The sequence below is a fragment of the Pelobates fuscus genome, chromosome 3 (assembly GCF_036172605.1).
Source record: "Pelobates fuscus isolate aPelFus1 chromosome 3, aPelFus1.pri, whole genome shotgun sequence".
NCBI lineage: Eukaryota > Metazoa > Chordata > Amphibia > Anura > Pelobatidae > Pelobates > Pelobates fuscus.
Window position 1 is genome coordinate 94505591 of NC_086319.1, and position 16007 is coordinate 94521597.

Sequence of the window (16007 nt, forward strand, 5' to 3'; positions counted from 1 at the left end):
TTTGAGCCACCTCAAAGACATTTTAACTCAATTTGGCGAGATATCGTACTACAAATTAAACGAGTCTAAGTCTCAGGCCCTTCCATTTCATTTAAAAAATTCGGAAACCATTGCCCTTAAGAAATTATATTTATTTGATTGGAGAGCTGACTACATGGAATATCTTGGCATTAATTTATGCAAAAATTTGGTAAATATGCATAATCACAACTTGAGGAAAGCATGGTCGTACCTACAAAAGGAGATGGAGAGATGGGGCGGAATGGAACTTTCCTGGCTGGGGAGGGTCGCATCTGTTAAAATGACGATACTACCAAAAATTCTATATTTCTTTAGGACCATCCCTTTGTCCATCCCATTATCATTTTTTAATAAAGTTCACTCGACAATGATGAAGTTCATCTGGGGGAACAAGCCTGCTCGAGTAAAGCTCACTTCCTTGCAGCACCACAAATCGAATGGCGGTATCGGTGTTCCCGATATCCGCAAATATTATTTCGCCACTAACGCTGCAGTGGCTGTGAGCTTTAATAATCAGGTTGATAAACCCAGATGGATGGAAATAGAAGAATCAAAAATTTTACCGGTTAGATTGTCAGAATTACCCTGATTAAATACTAAGAAAAGACCTGGAATAATTACCTGGAGACACCATCTGCCCCCCTCACTTATTTAAACTATGCTGTGTTTGGCCATGATGGAGGTTTTGTCTGTGCCAAGCTCCAATCTAAAACTTATTTAACATTTTTGTTTTTCATTATTACCATATTAAACAGGATTCTTATGTATTATTTTTATTGCTTTAGTTATTAGATCTGCTACTAGAAAGCTACACTATCAATAAACGACCCTTCTTTTTGTAAAGTATATATATATATATATATATGATACTATCAATACAAAACAGTTCAGAGGAAAGGTAACTAACAGTGGCATTTAATTTCTGCAGTTGAAAGCGATATTACAATTACTAGCTAAAGTGTAAACTAACAGGAATTCCAAGTGAATTTAAATTAGTCAAATTGAAAAATTCTCTAAATCAACAATGCTTCCAGTTCATCTATTTTAACCTAAAATATAAATGTAAGTTTGAATTCCAACTCACACTTTAATGAATGACTATCTATACAGGCCAATCTTGCTGCTATTACCTTGTCACAAGGCAAAGTTGAGCAACTTCTCTCATCCTATTTCCCCATCACCTACTCACAGCATTTCTGTATGTTTCCATTGTGGGGATTTAAACTAGTATAATTAGCCACATAAAGAGTCTACAGCTATGTGTTTATCACTATAATGAATGAATTAAAATACAGCACTTATAGAATTTCCAACATGCCTCTCATACTCACAAGATAACAACATTACAGAAAATAAAGCACAATAAAAAAAATGTTTATACCCCATGGCAGAAAATATATAATTCTTCCTAGAAATAATCTTTTTTTTTTTTTTTTTCACGAGATACAAGTTTAAAATGATTGTTTTTGTACTGAGGCAGAGGAAAGGAAAGCATCAGCACAGACAGCTCTTCTTTGAAGACAGTAAAACCCCCTTATTATGTAAATCCACAGCACCAGGTCCCTCCCATCCAGGGATTCCCCATAATAACACCATGTATTATAAGGGGCATTTTAACACAAATCAGACATTTAAAAAAAATTTTTAAAAAAATTAAAATAATAATATTTTATTTTTCTGCAGCCTGGCTCCATTCATTGGGCTGGGGGGGCAATGTAAACACAGTATTTATGGTCATTGTAAGAGCTTGCTTGTGGCTGAGGTTTGTGGGAGTGAGGATCCTGCTCTGACATGGGGTTTCTGGGGATCTAATGATCCCATAATTTGGCCCTATAAGACCCCCCCTCCTCCATCCAGTGATCCCCCCTATAACGTGTGACTGTCCCCCCCAGCCCTGTCCTGCTTAGAATAAGCGTGCCCCCCTCCTCTCCCCTGCTCTATTTCCACCCCTGCCAGCCGGGCGCTGATTGGCTGCGATCGGGTACCAGGCGGCTCTGATTGGTGGGATGGTGTGTCACATGGGGGGAGGGAGTCACGCGCTTTCCGGGAACCCGTCAGGAAGGAAATAAACAAAACAAAAGCAAGAAAGCATGGAGTCCGTGCGGGGGGATGAACGGCGGCAGCAACAGCAGCAGGGAGGGTGACTGACAGGACTGAGTGCCAGCCACAACAGCCCATTCACTGCTGCCAGGTGAAGGGAGGGGCACTGGGTGACAGGGGGGAGAAGGGGGGCACAGGTGGTGGGTGTAGCTGGCAGTAGTGATGGTGTGGGGGGGATCCCTGCACCAGTACAGCAATGGGTGCACAGGGGTGAGCAGGTACTATGCCAAGGGCATGCCACACTGAACATGAGTGGGTAATACAGGGTGTCATGGCAGGGATACTGCCCTGGGAGGGGGCACATGGGCATCTGGGGCAGCTCACCCCTGGGAGCACTCACTACTGATGGAGGACACCAGTCATCCTCTGTGCAACACCACAACCACATTGTGCAGTGAGAGGGTGGACCATCTGCAAAACATCCAATAGATGCAATACTCCAACTCCCATCATCTTTTAAAACAACATTTGAGGGGGAGTCTACATCTGGGTGCTGTCACACATGGGGTGGAAGGGGACATTTCTGCTGGAGACATTGTATGGGGGGGTGTTGAGAGCCCTTTTATGCCATTTAGTTGATGGATCACTCACTGGTGATTGCATTTACCTTTTTGGAGTCTGGTATAGACTCTTCAGCAAGTGTTGTTTGTTTGTGCTTGGTATTCAATGATTTGTGTGTGTGCTAAGTACCAGTAACACTGGCAGCATGTGGTGCAGAGGGTACAAATGTCACATCACCTTTTTATTGATCAGAATCCATGCTATGTGTACAAATGCATATCCTCCCTCCATGTTGTTATTGTAAATATTATTACAAGAGGGGAAAGGCTGAACTCTATTTCAAATGGGGCATTGCAGATAGACCTTTCTTTATTTTTTGTTTTTATTTTATATTGAATGTTTTCTGCATCCAATGCAGGGAGGGTCCCTTGCATGAGAAGCAGCTCTGTAGGGGGCGTGGTGCACTAGATAGAGTGGAAGCTGCAGGAGTGGGTGTGTTAGTGACAATGGATAAACAGCAAACATGTCTCCTCTATTCTATGGCCATTCATTGATCTCCTTAACACCTTTCATGTCATTGTATTATATTCTCTGTAAATAGGTCAACTATATTCTAATTTTGCTATATGAACTAAAAAAGGCAAAGCTACAGGATGGCTTTAATATTAAAATGCATTTTGTCAAATAAACTCTTTCAGGAAAAGGAGACCCTAATCAGTTCTTTTTACAGAACATAACAATTGAAGAGGGTGGAACTAGTGATGGCATGCAGACATAGGAGGGGAGGATTATCATTGCTTATAGAGATCCCATCAGCAAGTGAAGACATCTGGGTGCTGTCACATATGGGGTGGGAGGTGACATTTTTGCTGGTGACATTGTATTTGGGGGTGTTAGCAGCCCCTTTATTCCATTTAGAGGTTGGACCTCTCACTGGTGATTGCATAACCATTGCAAGAGATGTGAATAATGATGGATACTTTGTTTACAATTGTTATTCTCAGGACTAGTAACTTGATGGATCCGTGCTCGCAGTTTTACATTGTGTATGTTTTGTAAAGGCTCACTATAGTTTGTGGCCTGTGTTTTTTTAATTTATTTATTTTGCTGATTGCTTGTTGTTTACAGGATGTCTATGAGCAGGGCTCTGTGCAGGGGGTGTGTTGCTGGGTAGAGGACTCTCCTGTGCTCTTAATGTCTTAGGGGGTGTGAGCACAGGGAGGTGGAGACAGCCTGGTATTTTACATAACCATATCTTCCAGCCATCAAAACCTGTCATAGGCCTCCCCTGCCCCCGTCATAGGTAGAGGGAGGGGGAGCCAGCCTCCCTAACACGCGCCCCCCTGCTCTCTGAATGGGAGCTGGGGATTGTTTACATGTCGGCTCACAGCAGCTTTGCAAGGAGGAAAGGGGAGGGACGTTCTCAGTGACTGACGGCGTCACTGGCCAATCCTGGCAGACTATCCTGCCTCAGTGTCCAATAGGAAGCGCCCCCGGAGCCAGCAGCGGGTTATGCTGCCTCGGTGCAGGAGGTGAGGCAATGTTTGCTCTGCACAGCAGAGAGGGGTGTGTGGGAGCAGTGTGATGGCTGTATTATACCCTCTGTGTGTAGTAATCAGAGAGACTGGATCACAGCGGGCACAGTGTGATTATCTGATATTATTATTATTATTTTATTATTTTATTTATCTACTATAGCTGGCTTTATATGTCACATACATTCATACAACACACTGTGCTAACTCAGACACTGCTGTAAATGTACCCCCACACTTAATGTACCCCCACACTTAATGTACCCCCACACTTAATGTACCCCCACACTTAATGTTCCCCCACACTTAATGTTCCCCCACACTTAATGTACCCCCACACTTAATGTACCCCCACACTTAATGTACCCCCACACTTAATGTACCCCCACACTTAATGTTCCCCCACACTTAATGTTCCCCCACACTTAATGTACCCTGTATTAATATACCCCCCTAATATACCCCAACGCTTGATATACCCCTACACTTAATATACCCCACATTAATATACCTCCACACTTAATATACCCTATAGTAATATACCCCCACACTTAATGTACCCTATATTAATATACCCCCACGCTTGAAATACCCTATATTAATATAACTACACACTTAATATATACCCTATATTAATGTACCCCCACACTTAATGTACCCTATATTAATATACCCCACACTTAATGTACCCTATATTAATATACCCCACACTTAATGTACCCTATATTAATATACCCCACACTTAATAAACCCCCCTAATATACCCCCGCGCTTAATATACCCCCGCGCTTAATATACCCCCGCGCTTAATATACCCCCACGCTTGATATACTCTATATTAATATACCCTATATTATTATACCCCCACGCTTGATATACCCTATATTAATATAACTCCACACTTAATATACCCTATATTAATATATCTCCACAATTAATGTATCCTATATTGATATACCCCCCACTTAATGTATCCTATATTAATATACCCCCACACGTAATGTATCCTATATTAATATAACCTCACACTTAATATTCCCTATATTAATAATGTACCCTATATTAATTTAATATACCCCACACTTAATATACACTATGTTAATATACCCCCACTCTTGATATACCCTATATTAATAAACCCCCACTCTTGATATACCCTATAGTAATATACCCCCACACTTAATATACCCTGTATTAATATAACCTCACACTTAATATACCCCCCATGCTTGATATACCCTATATTAATATAACTCCACACTTAATATACCCTATGTTAATATACCTCCACAATTAATGTACCCTATAGTAATATACCCCCACACGTAATGTACCCTATATTAATACACCCCGACGCTTGATATACCCTATATTAATATAACTCCACACTTAATATACCTCCACAATTAATGTACCCTATAGTAATATACCCCCACACTTAATATACCCTATATTAATATACCCTCACACTTAATATACCCCAATGCTTGATATACCCTATATTAATATAACCCCACACTTAATATACCCTATATTAATATACCCTCACACTTAATATACCCCAATGCTTGATATACCCTATATTAATATAACCCCACACTTAATATAACCTATATTAATATACCCTGTATTAATATAACCCCACACTTAATGTACCCTATATTAATATACCCCCACACTTAATATACCCTATATTAATATACCTCCACAATTAATGTACCCTATAGTAATATACCCCCACACTTAATGTACCCTATATTAATATAACCCAATACTTAATATACCCTCACACTTAATATACCCCCATGCTTGATATACCCTATATTAATATAACTCCACACTTAAAATACCCTATATTAATATACCTCCACAATTAATGTACCCTATAGTAATATACCCCCACACGTAATGTACCCTATATTAATATACCCCCACACTTAATATAGCCCCACACTTAATATACCCTATATTAATATAACCCCACACTTAATATACACTATATTAATAAACCCCCACTCTTGATATACCCTATATTAATAAACCCCCACTCTTGATATACCCTATATTAATAAACCCCCACTCTTGATATACCCTATATTAATATACCTCCACACTTAATGTACCCTATATTAATATACCCCCACACTTAATGTACCCTATATAAATGTACCCCCACACTTTATATAACCTATATTAATATACCTTCACACTTAATGTATCCTATATTGATATACCCCCCACGTAATGTATCCTATATTAATATACCCCCCCACGTAATGTATCCTATATTAATATACCCCCACACTTTATATAACCTATATTAATATACCTTCACACTTAATAATGTATTCTATATTGATATACCCCCCACTTAATGTATCCTATATTAATATACCCCCCACTTAATGTATCATATATTAATATACCTCCACACTTCAATATACCCCCACACTTGATGTACTCTATATTAATATACCTCAACACTTAATATAATTAATATACCTACTTAGTATACAATTAATATACCTACTCTCCTACTAATGTTCTCACTTCTATTTTTCACTTTCTCTCTCACTTCCCTCATCATTAAAATCTCTCTATCATTTCACTTACCTGTTCCTGCTAACACCATCTTCATTGCTCCCTCCCTGCTCCCCTCATCTCTGTATTCATGACATGCACTTTACTCATATTTATCCAGCCTTTCTCCACACACCCCTCCTAAATCCCTTAAATACAAGCTCTCATCCCCAACATTTAAATCTTACTCGCACCTTCTCTTCCTTTCCATCCTACTACTCCTAGCAGCAGGTGATGTCTCTCCAAACCCTGGTCCCTCCACTACTCAGCCACCTGGTTCAAACACCAGAAACCACTACAACCTAATACCCATTCCATGTAATTCTCACTATAATTCCTCTTTTAAAGCTGCCCTCTGGAATGCACGCTCTGTGTGCAGCACCTTTAAATCTACTTCCATCCATGACCTATTTATCTCACACTCCCTAAACCTACTTGCACTAACAGAAACATGGCTCTCTCCCTCGGATACTGCTACCCCTGCCTCACTGTCCTTTGGTGGTCTTCACTTTACCCACAATCCAAGACAAGCGGAGATTAAAGGTGGCGGTGTAGGTTTTCTTCTCTCACCCCACTGCTCCTTTAAAACCCTGCCCACCCCCCCTTCCCTCTCTTTCCCATCATTCGAAATTCATTCAATTCGCCTTTTCAAACCCTTCTCTGCTAACATTGCCGTCATCTATCGTCCCCCTGGTTCCCCTCTCCTCTTCCTTGACCACTTTGCTGCCTGGCTACCCTACTTCCTCTCTTCCAACATTCTATCCCTAATTCTTGGAGACTTCAATATTCCCATTAACCCACCTTTAACCCCAGCAGCCTCTAAACTACTTTCAATTACTTCCTCCCTTGGACTATTGCAGTGGGCTAATTCTCCCACTCATGTAGCTGGAAATACCCTCGACCTTATTTTCTCCTATTCATGTACATTATCTAATATCTGCAATACTCCATTTCCTCTCTCTGATCACCACCTCTTATCGTTTGCTCTCAATTACCCCCTCACCCAACAACCTCAGCCTAACCCCCCTCAGCTCAGGAGGAACCTTAACTCTATTGACCTCCAGCAGCTGTCGGCTGACATGGATTCACAACTGCTATCCATCCCTTCCCTCTCCTGTCCCTCACTGGCCATCTCCACATATAACACTACCCTCACATCTGCCTTGAACACTGCAGCCCCACTCCAAACATGCACCACGAGGAGAACACGACCCCAACCTTGGCATAATAAATCAACACGCTATCTGCAGAGTTGCTCCCGCTGTGCTGAACGCTCCTGGAGGAAGTCCCGCACCCAGGCAGACTATCTTCATTATAGATTCATGTTGCTTTCGTACAGCGCAGCCCTTGCCCTCGCCAAACAGTCCTACTTTTCCTCTCTCATTAGTTCATGCTCCCGCAATCCCAGACGTCTCTTTGACACTTTGAATTCCCTTCTCCGCCCTGCTGTGGCCACCCCCCAAACTAACCTTACAGCTGATAGCTTTGCATATTACTTTACTGACAAGATTGAACAGCTAAGGAAACAATTCTCCCCTCCTTGCCGTTCTCTTTCTCAACCACACATAAATCATGCTTTCCCTACCCTTCAGATTTTCTCCCCAGCTACTGAACAAGAGGTGGCTGCACTTCTCCATTCCTCTCGCCCCACCACTTGCCCACTTGATCCTGTCCCATCTCACCTCATCAGATCTCTCTCCCCTTGTCTTGTGCCTATCCTAACACACATCTTTAACTGCTCTCTCTCTTCTGGCACTGTTCCTGCTGACCTTAAACATGCCACTGTAATACCTATCCTGAAAAAAACATCTCTTGACCCGTCCTCCCCCTCTAACTATCGTCCCATATCCCTGCTCCCTTACTCATCAAAGCTTTTGGAAAGACTTGTCTTTACCCGTGTGTCTCACTTCCTTAATTCCAACTCTCTCCTTGACCCTCTTCAGTCTGGCTTCCGCCCTCTCCACTCTACTGAGGCCGCTCTTATCAAAGTGACTAATGACCTAATCTCCGCTAAATCCAAAGGTCACTACTCCATATTAATTCTCCTTGACCTCTCTGCTGCCTTTGACACAGTTGATCATGCTCTCCTCCTTCAAACTTTTCAATCACTCGGTCTCTGTGACTCTGTCCTCTCTTGGTTTTCCTCCTATCTCTCCCAACGCTCATTTAGTGTCTCCTTTTCCAAGGATACCTCCTCCCCTCGCCCTGTCTCGGTTGGAGTTCCCCAAGGCTCTGTCCTTGGTCCCCTTCCATTTTCTCTTTATACTGCCTCTCTTGGAAAACTTATTGCCTCTTTTGGATTCAACTACCACCTGTACGCTGATGACACTCAGATATACCTCTCCTCACCGGACCTCTCCCCGGCCGTCCTGCAACGTGTCACTGCTTGCCTCTCTTCCATCTCTGACTGGATGTCGTCACGCTTTCTCAAACTTAACCTCTCTAAAACTGAACTCCTTGTCTTTCCTCCTCCTAATACTGATCCTCCTCTCTCACTCTCCCTTCAAGTCAGTGATATCCACATGAGTCCATCCCTACAAGCGCGCTGTCTTGGCGTCATACTTGACTCTGGTCTCACCTTTGAGTCTCACATCCAGTTTGTTGCCAAGTCCTGTAGGTTCCAACTCAAAAACATAGCCCGCATCCGCCCCTTTCTTACGCAAGATGCTACCAAGGAGCTTGTCCATGCTCTAGTAATTTCCCGCATGGATTACTGTAACCCTCTCCTGATTGGTCTCCCCAAAAGCCGTACTGCCCCGCTACAGTCCGTAATGAATGCTGCAGCTAGACTGATTTTCCTATCCAGTCGGTCCTCTCACACCTCGCCCCTCTGCCAGTCCTTACATTGGCTCCCTGTATCCTATAGGAGTCAATTCAAAGTGCTAACCCATACATTTAAAGCACTGAACAATTCCAGCCCCTCTTATATCTCTTCACTGATCCAGAGGTATGCCCCTCCTCGTACCCTCCGCTCTGCCCGCGACCACCTCCTGATCGCTGCTCGCACCCGTACGGCCAACTCACGCTTGCAGGACCTCTCACGGGCGGCTCCTCTCCTATGGAATAACTTGCCTACTGCCATCAGACTCTCCCCTAGTCTTCAATTATTTAAGAAGGGCCTTAAATCCCATCTCTTCAGGAAAGCGTATGGCCTCCCAGAGTAATCTCTCCCTTACATACCTGTCTCTTGCTCTCCTATGGGATAGTGCTTTGCTCTCTCCTCCAGCTCTGCTTCACTCCTACTTGATATTTCCTATCCTAATGTTTCTAATACCCCACCTCCTATAGACTGTAAGCTCATTTGAGCAGGGTCCTCTTCAACCTATTATTCCTGTAAGTTTTCTTGTAATTGTCTTATTTATTGTTACATCCCCCCCTCTCAAAATATTGTAAAGCGCTACGGAATCTGTTGGCGCTATATAAATGGCAATAATAATAATAATAATAATAATAATAATAATAATAATAATAATAATAATAATAATAATAATAATAATAATAACAACACTTAATATAAACTATATTAATGTTCCCCACACTACTAAATATACCCTTTATTAATATAATATATAACTGCTACAATTTGTTAATTTTATTTACGGCTGTCGCATTACAGGGTTGCACTTGATGTTTTATTTCTTTATTTAGTGCCTATCAGTATGTAGAAGGGATGCGTATCCATGAAATCTTTGTAAATAAATGCCCTGTATCTGAAATGTATATAGCTGTACCCTCTTTTTCAGTTATTTAATTAGGCATTACTATCCTATCAAACTTGGCATTCTGACTCTACCCTTTTTGCACTGACTGAGCATAATTGGAAACAGTCCACAGCAGACATGGTGCCAAAGGGTAGCTATCACTCTCCTCTAATGCTGTGGCCTTGCAGTGTGGCAGAAGAAGTATAGGTTACGTGTAACCGTGCACCTTGTGACCGGATGCTCCTGCGTAGGAAAGATTTACAATTCATCTGATATTTAACAGAATCGTTGTAATTAATGTAATATATATTTGCTTGAAGGGATTTAGTGCTATGGGGTAATCCTGGTGAAGTTCCAGGGAGACTTAAGGTGTGACTCATTAATTGATGATTTTAGAAAAATTGCGTGGCATTTTCAGATTAAAAATATGCAAAACATTTTAAAAGCCTTTTTTATTGAACAGAGTTAATGGTTTGAAATATTGTTTAATGTATGGGAACATTACACATCTTGGCCACACAAACAAAGTATGATATTTGTTTATGTAAATAATAAGGGTTACCTATATTTTCAAAATGCCTTCAGCATCATATTCATGTGTTACTTTGAGATAAGTGATAAATACAAAAGTGGCAACTTTCTGGATTCTGAACCAGGCCTCAAGCTTTTTCATATGACAGAGATATACCATGCAGCGTTGCATGTGACATCCAAGGCATGGCAATCTTGAGAGGAAAAAATCTCACCCCAGCTTTTTGCATGGATATCTAATACCGCACTCACTCCCTGTCCTGCAGCAGGTAGTTTTGAACCTTTTATGAAAGGCTTGAGTTATTGGAACTCAACTGGATCCCACCTCCTCTTTGGTGGACTATAAATCTATACTTTATATCATAAGGCTGCAGAGTATTGAGATTTTCTGTTTAATTCTCTGTGTATAGGCCTCTTGGTCCCTGCACCTAATTCATACCTTGGCTTGTCTTCTAGTGTTTGCTGCCTGCACCTACAGTTGACTTATTTAACCCCTTAAGGACACATGACGTGTGTGACACGTCATGATTCCCTTTTATTCCAGAAGTTTGGTCCTTAAGGGGTTAATCTGTGTTCACTGTGCTCCGATTATTTACTGTGTTTTTGGCTTACGATCATTCTTTTAGTTTTACTACTTACTAGGGACTTGCTAAGGTAATTCTGCCTCTGGATAGCCTGCTTTGGATTATCCTTCTGCTGTCTACAAAATCCTTATTTTCTTCATTTTTCAGTCTTCTCACTGTTTGTTATAGATCTATAATATGTTAACAGCACTCAGGATTTTCATTGTAAAAACCCAGGTGTGGTATGGCAGGATGCACATCAATAAAACGAACCGTAGAATTTGTTTAAAGTACTACAAGTACTCATGTTTATTTTAATTATTTACATGGGGATACATGTGTTTATGGCTACATAATGCAATCAAGCAGTGGATTGAGCGATATCCGATAAATATTCTGCTTCACACTTATTATGTAATGCCCTTTGTGGCGAACAGAACCCTGCCATTGGCTTTTGGAGGAACCTGCTTGCCAGCCTCCTGCCCCAGGTCTATGGTCCCTGCAAAATCTGTCTCCTTAGCTCCTAGTACCTTCATTTTTGCTCTTGGTAGCACGATGAGCACATTTAAGTTTTCTTTATTTTTGTTTACCAGTTTGGCTACACTAGGGTCACTTGGTTCAGGTAGGCACTAGATACGTGCGGTGCCGAGGTAACCCAGGGATAGAGCTTTTTTGAGTTTCTTAGGTCTCGTTGATCCTGCTTGTATTGATGTAATTTTTTTAAAGCGTTTTTTTGGTTATTAACCCTTGCTAGGGTTTACTGATAGCCTTAGCCGAGGGTGGGGTTACACGGTACTTTAGTTACTGGCTATAGTGTGTTGGCTCACATGTTTACTTTACTACTGTGGTCTACTGTTTTGACTACTATTATTCCTGCTGAGCCCACATTTCCTCTATATAACTGTCCTTCTCTCTCACCCAAGAGGATGTTTTTTTTCAGGGACCTCTATTTTAGGTTTGCTCTGCTCTGCACCAGTTCTTTCTGGTATTTATCCTCCCCTAGTATACAAACATTATTGTAAACTCTATTCCTTTTGTTTTTAATTAGTAATAATAAAGGTAGAGATTTACTACTCCTCGTTTACACTCTGTCCTTTCTCTTACTATACTCTTTCCCTTATCTATTTGGAATACTCATTGAGTACTGTTTTGTTTATGCCTCTATGGCCCCTGCAATAGACCTGGCTAAAATACTTTTAAAAGACTCTGTTCGTGTGATTGGGATTGGTAATTGAGTTAGTACAGTCCGTGACTCAATTACCGTATTTATCGGCGTATAACACGCACCTATATTCCCCCCCTCATCCCATAGTGTTCCCCCCCTCATCCCATAGTGTTCCCCCCCTCATCCCATAGTGTTCCCCCCCTCATCCCATAGTGTTCCCCCCCTCATCCCATAGTGTTCCCCCCCTCATCCCATAGTGTTCCCCCCCTCATCCCATAGTGTTCCCCCCCTCATCCCATAGTGTTCCCCCCCTCATCCCATAGTGTTCCCCCCCTCATCCCATAGTGTTCCCCCCTCATCCCATAGTGTTCCCCCCTCATCCCATAGTGTTCCCCCCTCATCCCATAGTGTTCCCCCCTCATCCCATAGTGTTCCCCCCTCATCCCATAGTGTTCCCCCCTCATCCCACAGTGTCCCCCCCCTCATCCCACAGTGTTCCCCCCCTCATCCCATAGTGTTCCCCCCCCTCATCCCGTAGTGTTCCGCCCCCTCATCCCGTAGTGTTCCGCCCCCTCATCCCGTAGTGTTCCGCCCCCTCATCCCGTAGTGTTCCGCCCCCTCATCCCGTAGTGTTCCGCCCCCTCATCCCGTAGTGTTCCGCCCCCTCATCCCGTAGTGTTCCGCCCCCTCATCCCGTAGTGTTCCGCCCCCTCATCCCGTAGTGTTCCGCCCCCTCATCCCGTAGTGTTCCGCCCCCTCATCCCGTAGTGTTCCGCCCCCTCATCCCGTAGTGTTCCGCCCCCTCATCCCGTAGTGTTCCGCCCCCTCATCCCGTAGTGTTCCGCCCCCTCATCCCGTAGTGTTCCGCCCCCTCATCCCGTAGTGTTCCGCCCCCTCATCCCGTAGTGTTCCGCCCCCTCATCCCGTAGTGTTCCGCCCCCTCATCCCGTAGTGTTCCGCCCCCTCATCCCGTAGTGTTCCGCCCCCTCATCCCGTAGTGTTCCGCCCCCTCATCCCGTAGTGTTCCGCCCCCTCATCCCGTAGTGTTCCGCCCCCTCATCCCGTAGTGTTCCGCCCCCTCATCCCGTAGTGTTCCGCCCCCTCATCCCGTAGTGTTCCGCCCCCTCATCCCGTAGTGTTCCGCCCCCTCATCCCGTAGTGTTCCGCCCCCTCATCCCCTAGTGTTCCGCCCCCTCATCCCCTAGTGTTCCGCCCCCTCATCCCCTAGTGTTCCGCCCCCTCATCCCCTAGTGTTCCGCCCCCTCATCCCCTAGTGTTCCGCCCCCTCATCCCCTAGTGTTCCGCCCCCTCATCCCCTAGTGTTCCGCCCCCTCATCCCCTAGTGTTCCGCCCCCTCATCCCCTAGTGTTCCGCCCCCTCATCCCCTAGTGTTGCGCCCCCTCATCCCCTAGTGTTGCGCCCCCTCATCCCCCTAGTGTTGCGCCCCCTCATCCCCCTAGTGTTGCGCCCCCTCATCCCCCTAGTGTTGCGCCCCCTCATCCCCCTAGTGTTGCGCCCCCTCATCCCCCTAGTGTTGCGCCCCCTCATCCCCCTAGTGTTGCGCCCCCTCATCCCCCTAGTGTTGCGCCCCCTCATCCCCCTAGTGTTGCGCCCCCTCATCCCCCTAGTGTTGCGCCCCCTCATCCCCCTAGTGTTGCGCCCCCTCATCCCCCTAGTGTTGCGCCCCCTCATCCCCCTAGTGTTGCGCCCCCTCATCCCCCTAGTGTTGCGCCCCCTCATCCCCCTAGTGTTGCGCCCCCTCATCCCCCTAGTGTTGCGCCCCCTCATCCCCCTAGTGTTGCGCCCCCTCATCCCCCTAGTGTTGCGCCCCCTCATCCCCCTAGTGTTGCGCCCCCTCATCCCCCTAGTGTTGCGCCCCCTCATCCCCCTAGTGTTGCGCCCCCTCATCCCCCTAGTGTTGCGCCCCCTCATCCCCCTAGTGTTGCGCCCCCTCATCCCCCTAGTGTTGCGCCCCCTCATCCCCCTAGTGTTGCGCCCCCTCATCCCCCTAGTGTTGCGCCCCCTCATCCCCCTAGTGTTGCGCCCCCTCATCCCCCTAGTGTTGCGCCCCCTCATCCCCCTAGTGTTGCGCCCCCTCATCCCCCTAGTGTTGCGCCCCCTCATCCCCCTAGTGTTGCGCCCCCTCATCCCCCTAGTGTTGCGCCCCCTCATCCCCCTAGTGTTGCGCCCCCTCATCCCCCTAGTGTTGCGCCCCCTCATCCCCCTAGTGTTGCGCCCCCTCATCCCCCTAGTGTTGCGCCCCCTCATCCCCCTAGTGTTGCGCCCCCTCATCCCCCTAGTGTTGCGCCCCCTCATCCCCCTAGTGTTGCGCCCCCTCATCCCCCTAGTGTTGCGCCCCCTCATCCCCCTAGTGTTGCGCCCCCTCATCCCCCTAGTGTTGCGCCCCCTCATCCCCCTAGTGTTGCGCCCCCTCATCCCCCTAGTGTTGCGCCCCCTCATCCCCCTAGTGTTGCGCCCCCTCATCCCCCTAGTGTTGCGCCCCCTCATCCCCCTAGTGTTGCGCCCCCTCATCCCCCTAGTGTTGCGCCCCCTCATCCCCCTAGTGTTGCGCCCCCTCATCCCCCTAGTGTTGCGCCCCCTCATCCCCCTAGTGTTGCGCCCCCTCATCCCCCTAGTGTTGCGCCCCCTCATCCCCCTAGTGTTGCGCCCCCTCATCCCCCTAGTGTTGCGCCCCCTCATCCCCCTAGTGTTGCGCCCCCTCATCCCCCTAGTGTTGCGCCCCCTCATCCCCCTAGTGTTGCGCCCCCTCATCCCCCTAGTGTTGCGCCCCCTCATCCCCCTAGTGTTGCGCCCCCTCATCCCCCTAGTGTTGCGCCCCCTCATCCCCCTAGTGTTGCGCCCCCTCATCCCCCTAGTGTTGCGCCCCCTCATCCCCCTAGTGTTGCGCCCCCTCATCCCCCTAGTGTTGCGCCCCCTCATCCCCCTAGTGTTGCGCCCCCTCATCCCCCTAGTGTTGCGCCCCCTCATCCCCCTAGTGTTGCGCCCCCTCATCCCCCTAGTGTTGCGCCCCCTCATCCCCCTAGTGTTGCGCCCCCTCATCCCCCTAGTGTTGCGCCCCCTCATCCCCCTAGTGTTGCGCCCCCTCATCCCCCTAGTGTTGCGCCCCCTCATCCCCCTAGTGTTGCGCCCCCTCATCCCCCTAGTGTTGCGCCCCCTCATCCCCCTAGTGTTGCGCCCCCTCATCCCCCTAGTGTTGCGCCCCCTCATCCCCCTAGTGTTGCGCCCCCTCATCCCCCTAGTGTTGCGCCCCCTCATCCCCCTAGTGTTGCGCCCCCTCATCCCCCTAGTG

The 16007-nt window shown here is 46.1% G+C and overlaps 1 protein-coding gene across 1 annotated transcript in view; it reads left to right on the top strand.

The window, feature by feature from the left end:
• The first annotated feature begins 2079 nt into the window (after window positions 1–2079).
• CREBRF (CREB3 regulatory factor) overlaps window positions 2080–16007 on the top strand; it is a 43555-nt gene continuing 29627 nt past the window's right edge. The window contains exon 1 of the mRNA XM_063445231.1: window positions 2080–2212. The gene's annotated coding sequence lies outside the window, so the exon portion shown is untranslated. The remainder of the gene's footprint in view (window positions 2213–16007) is intronic.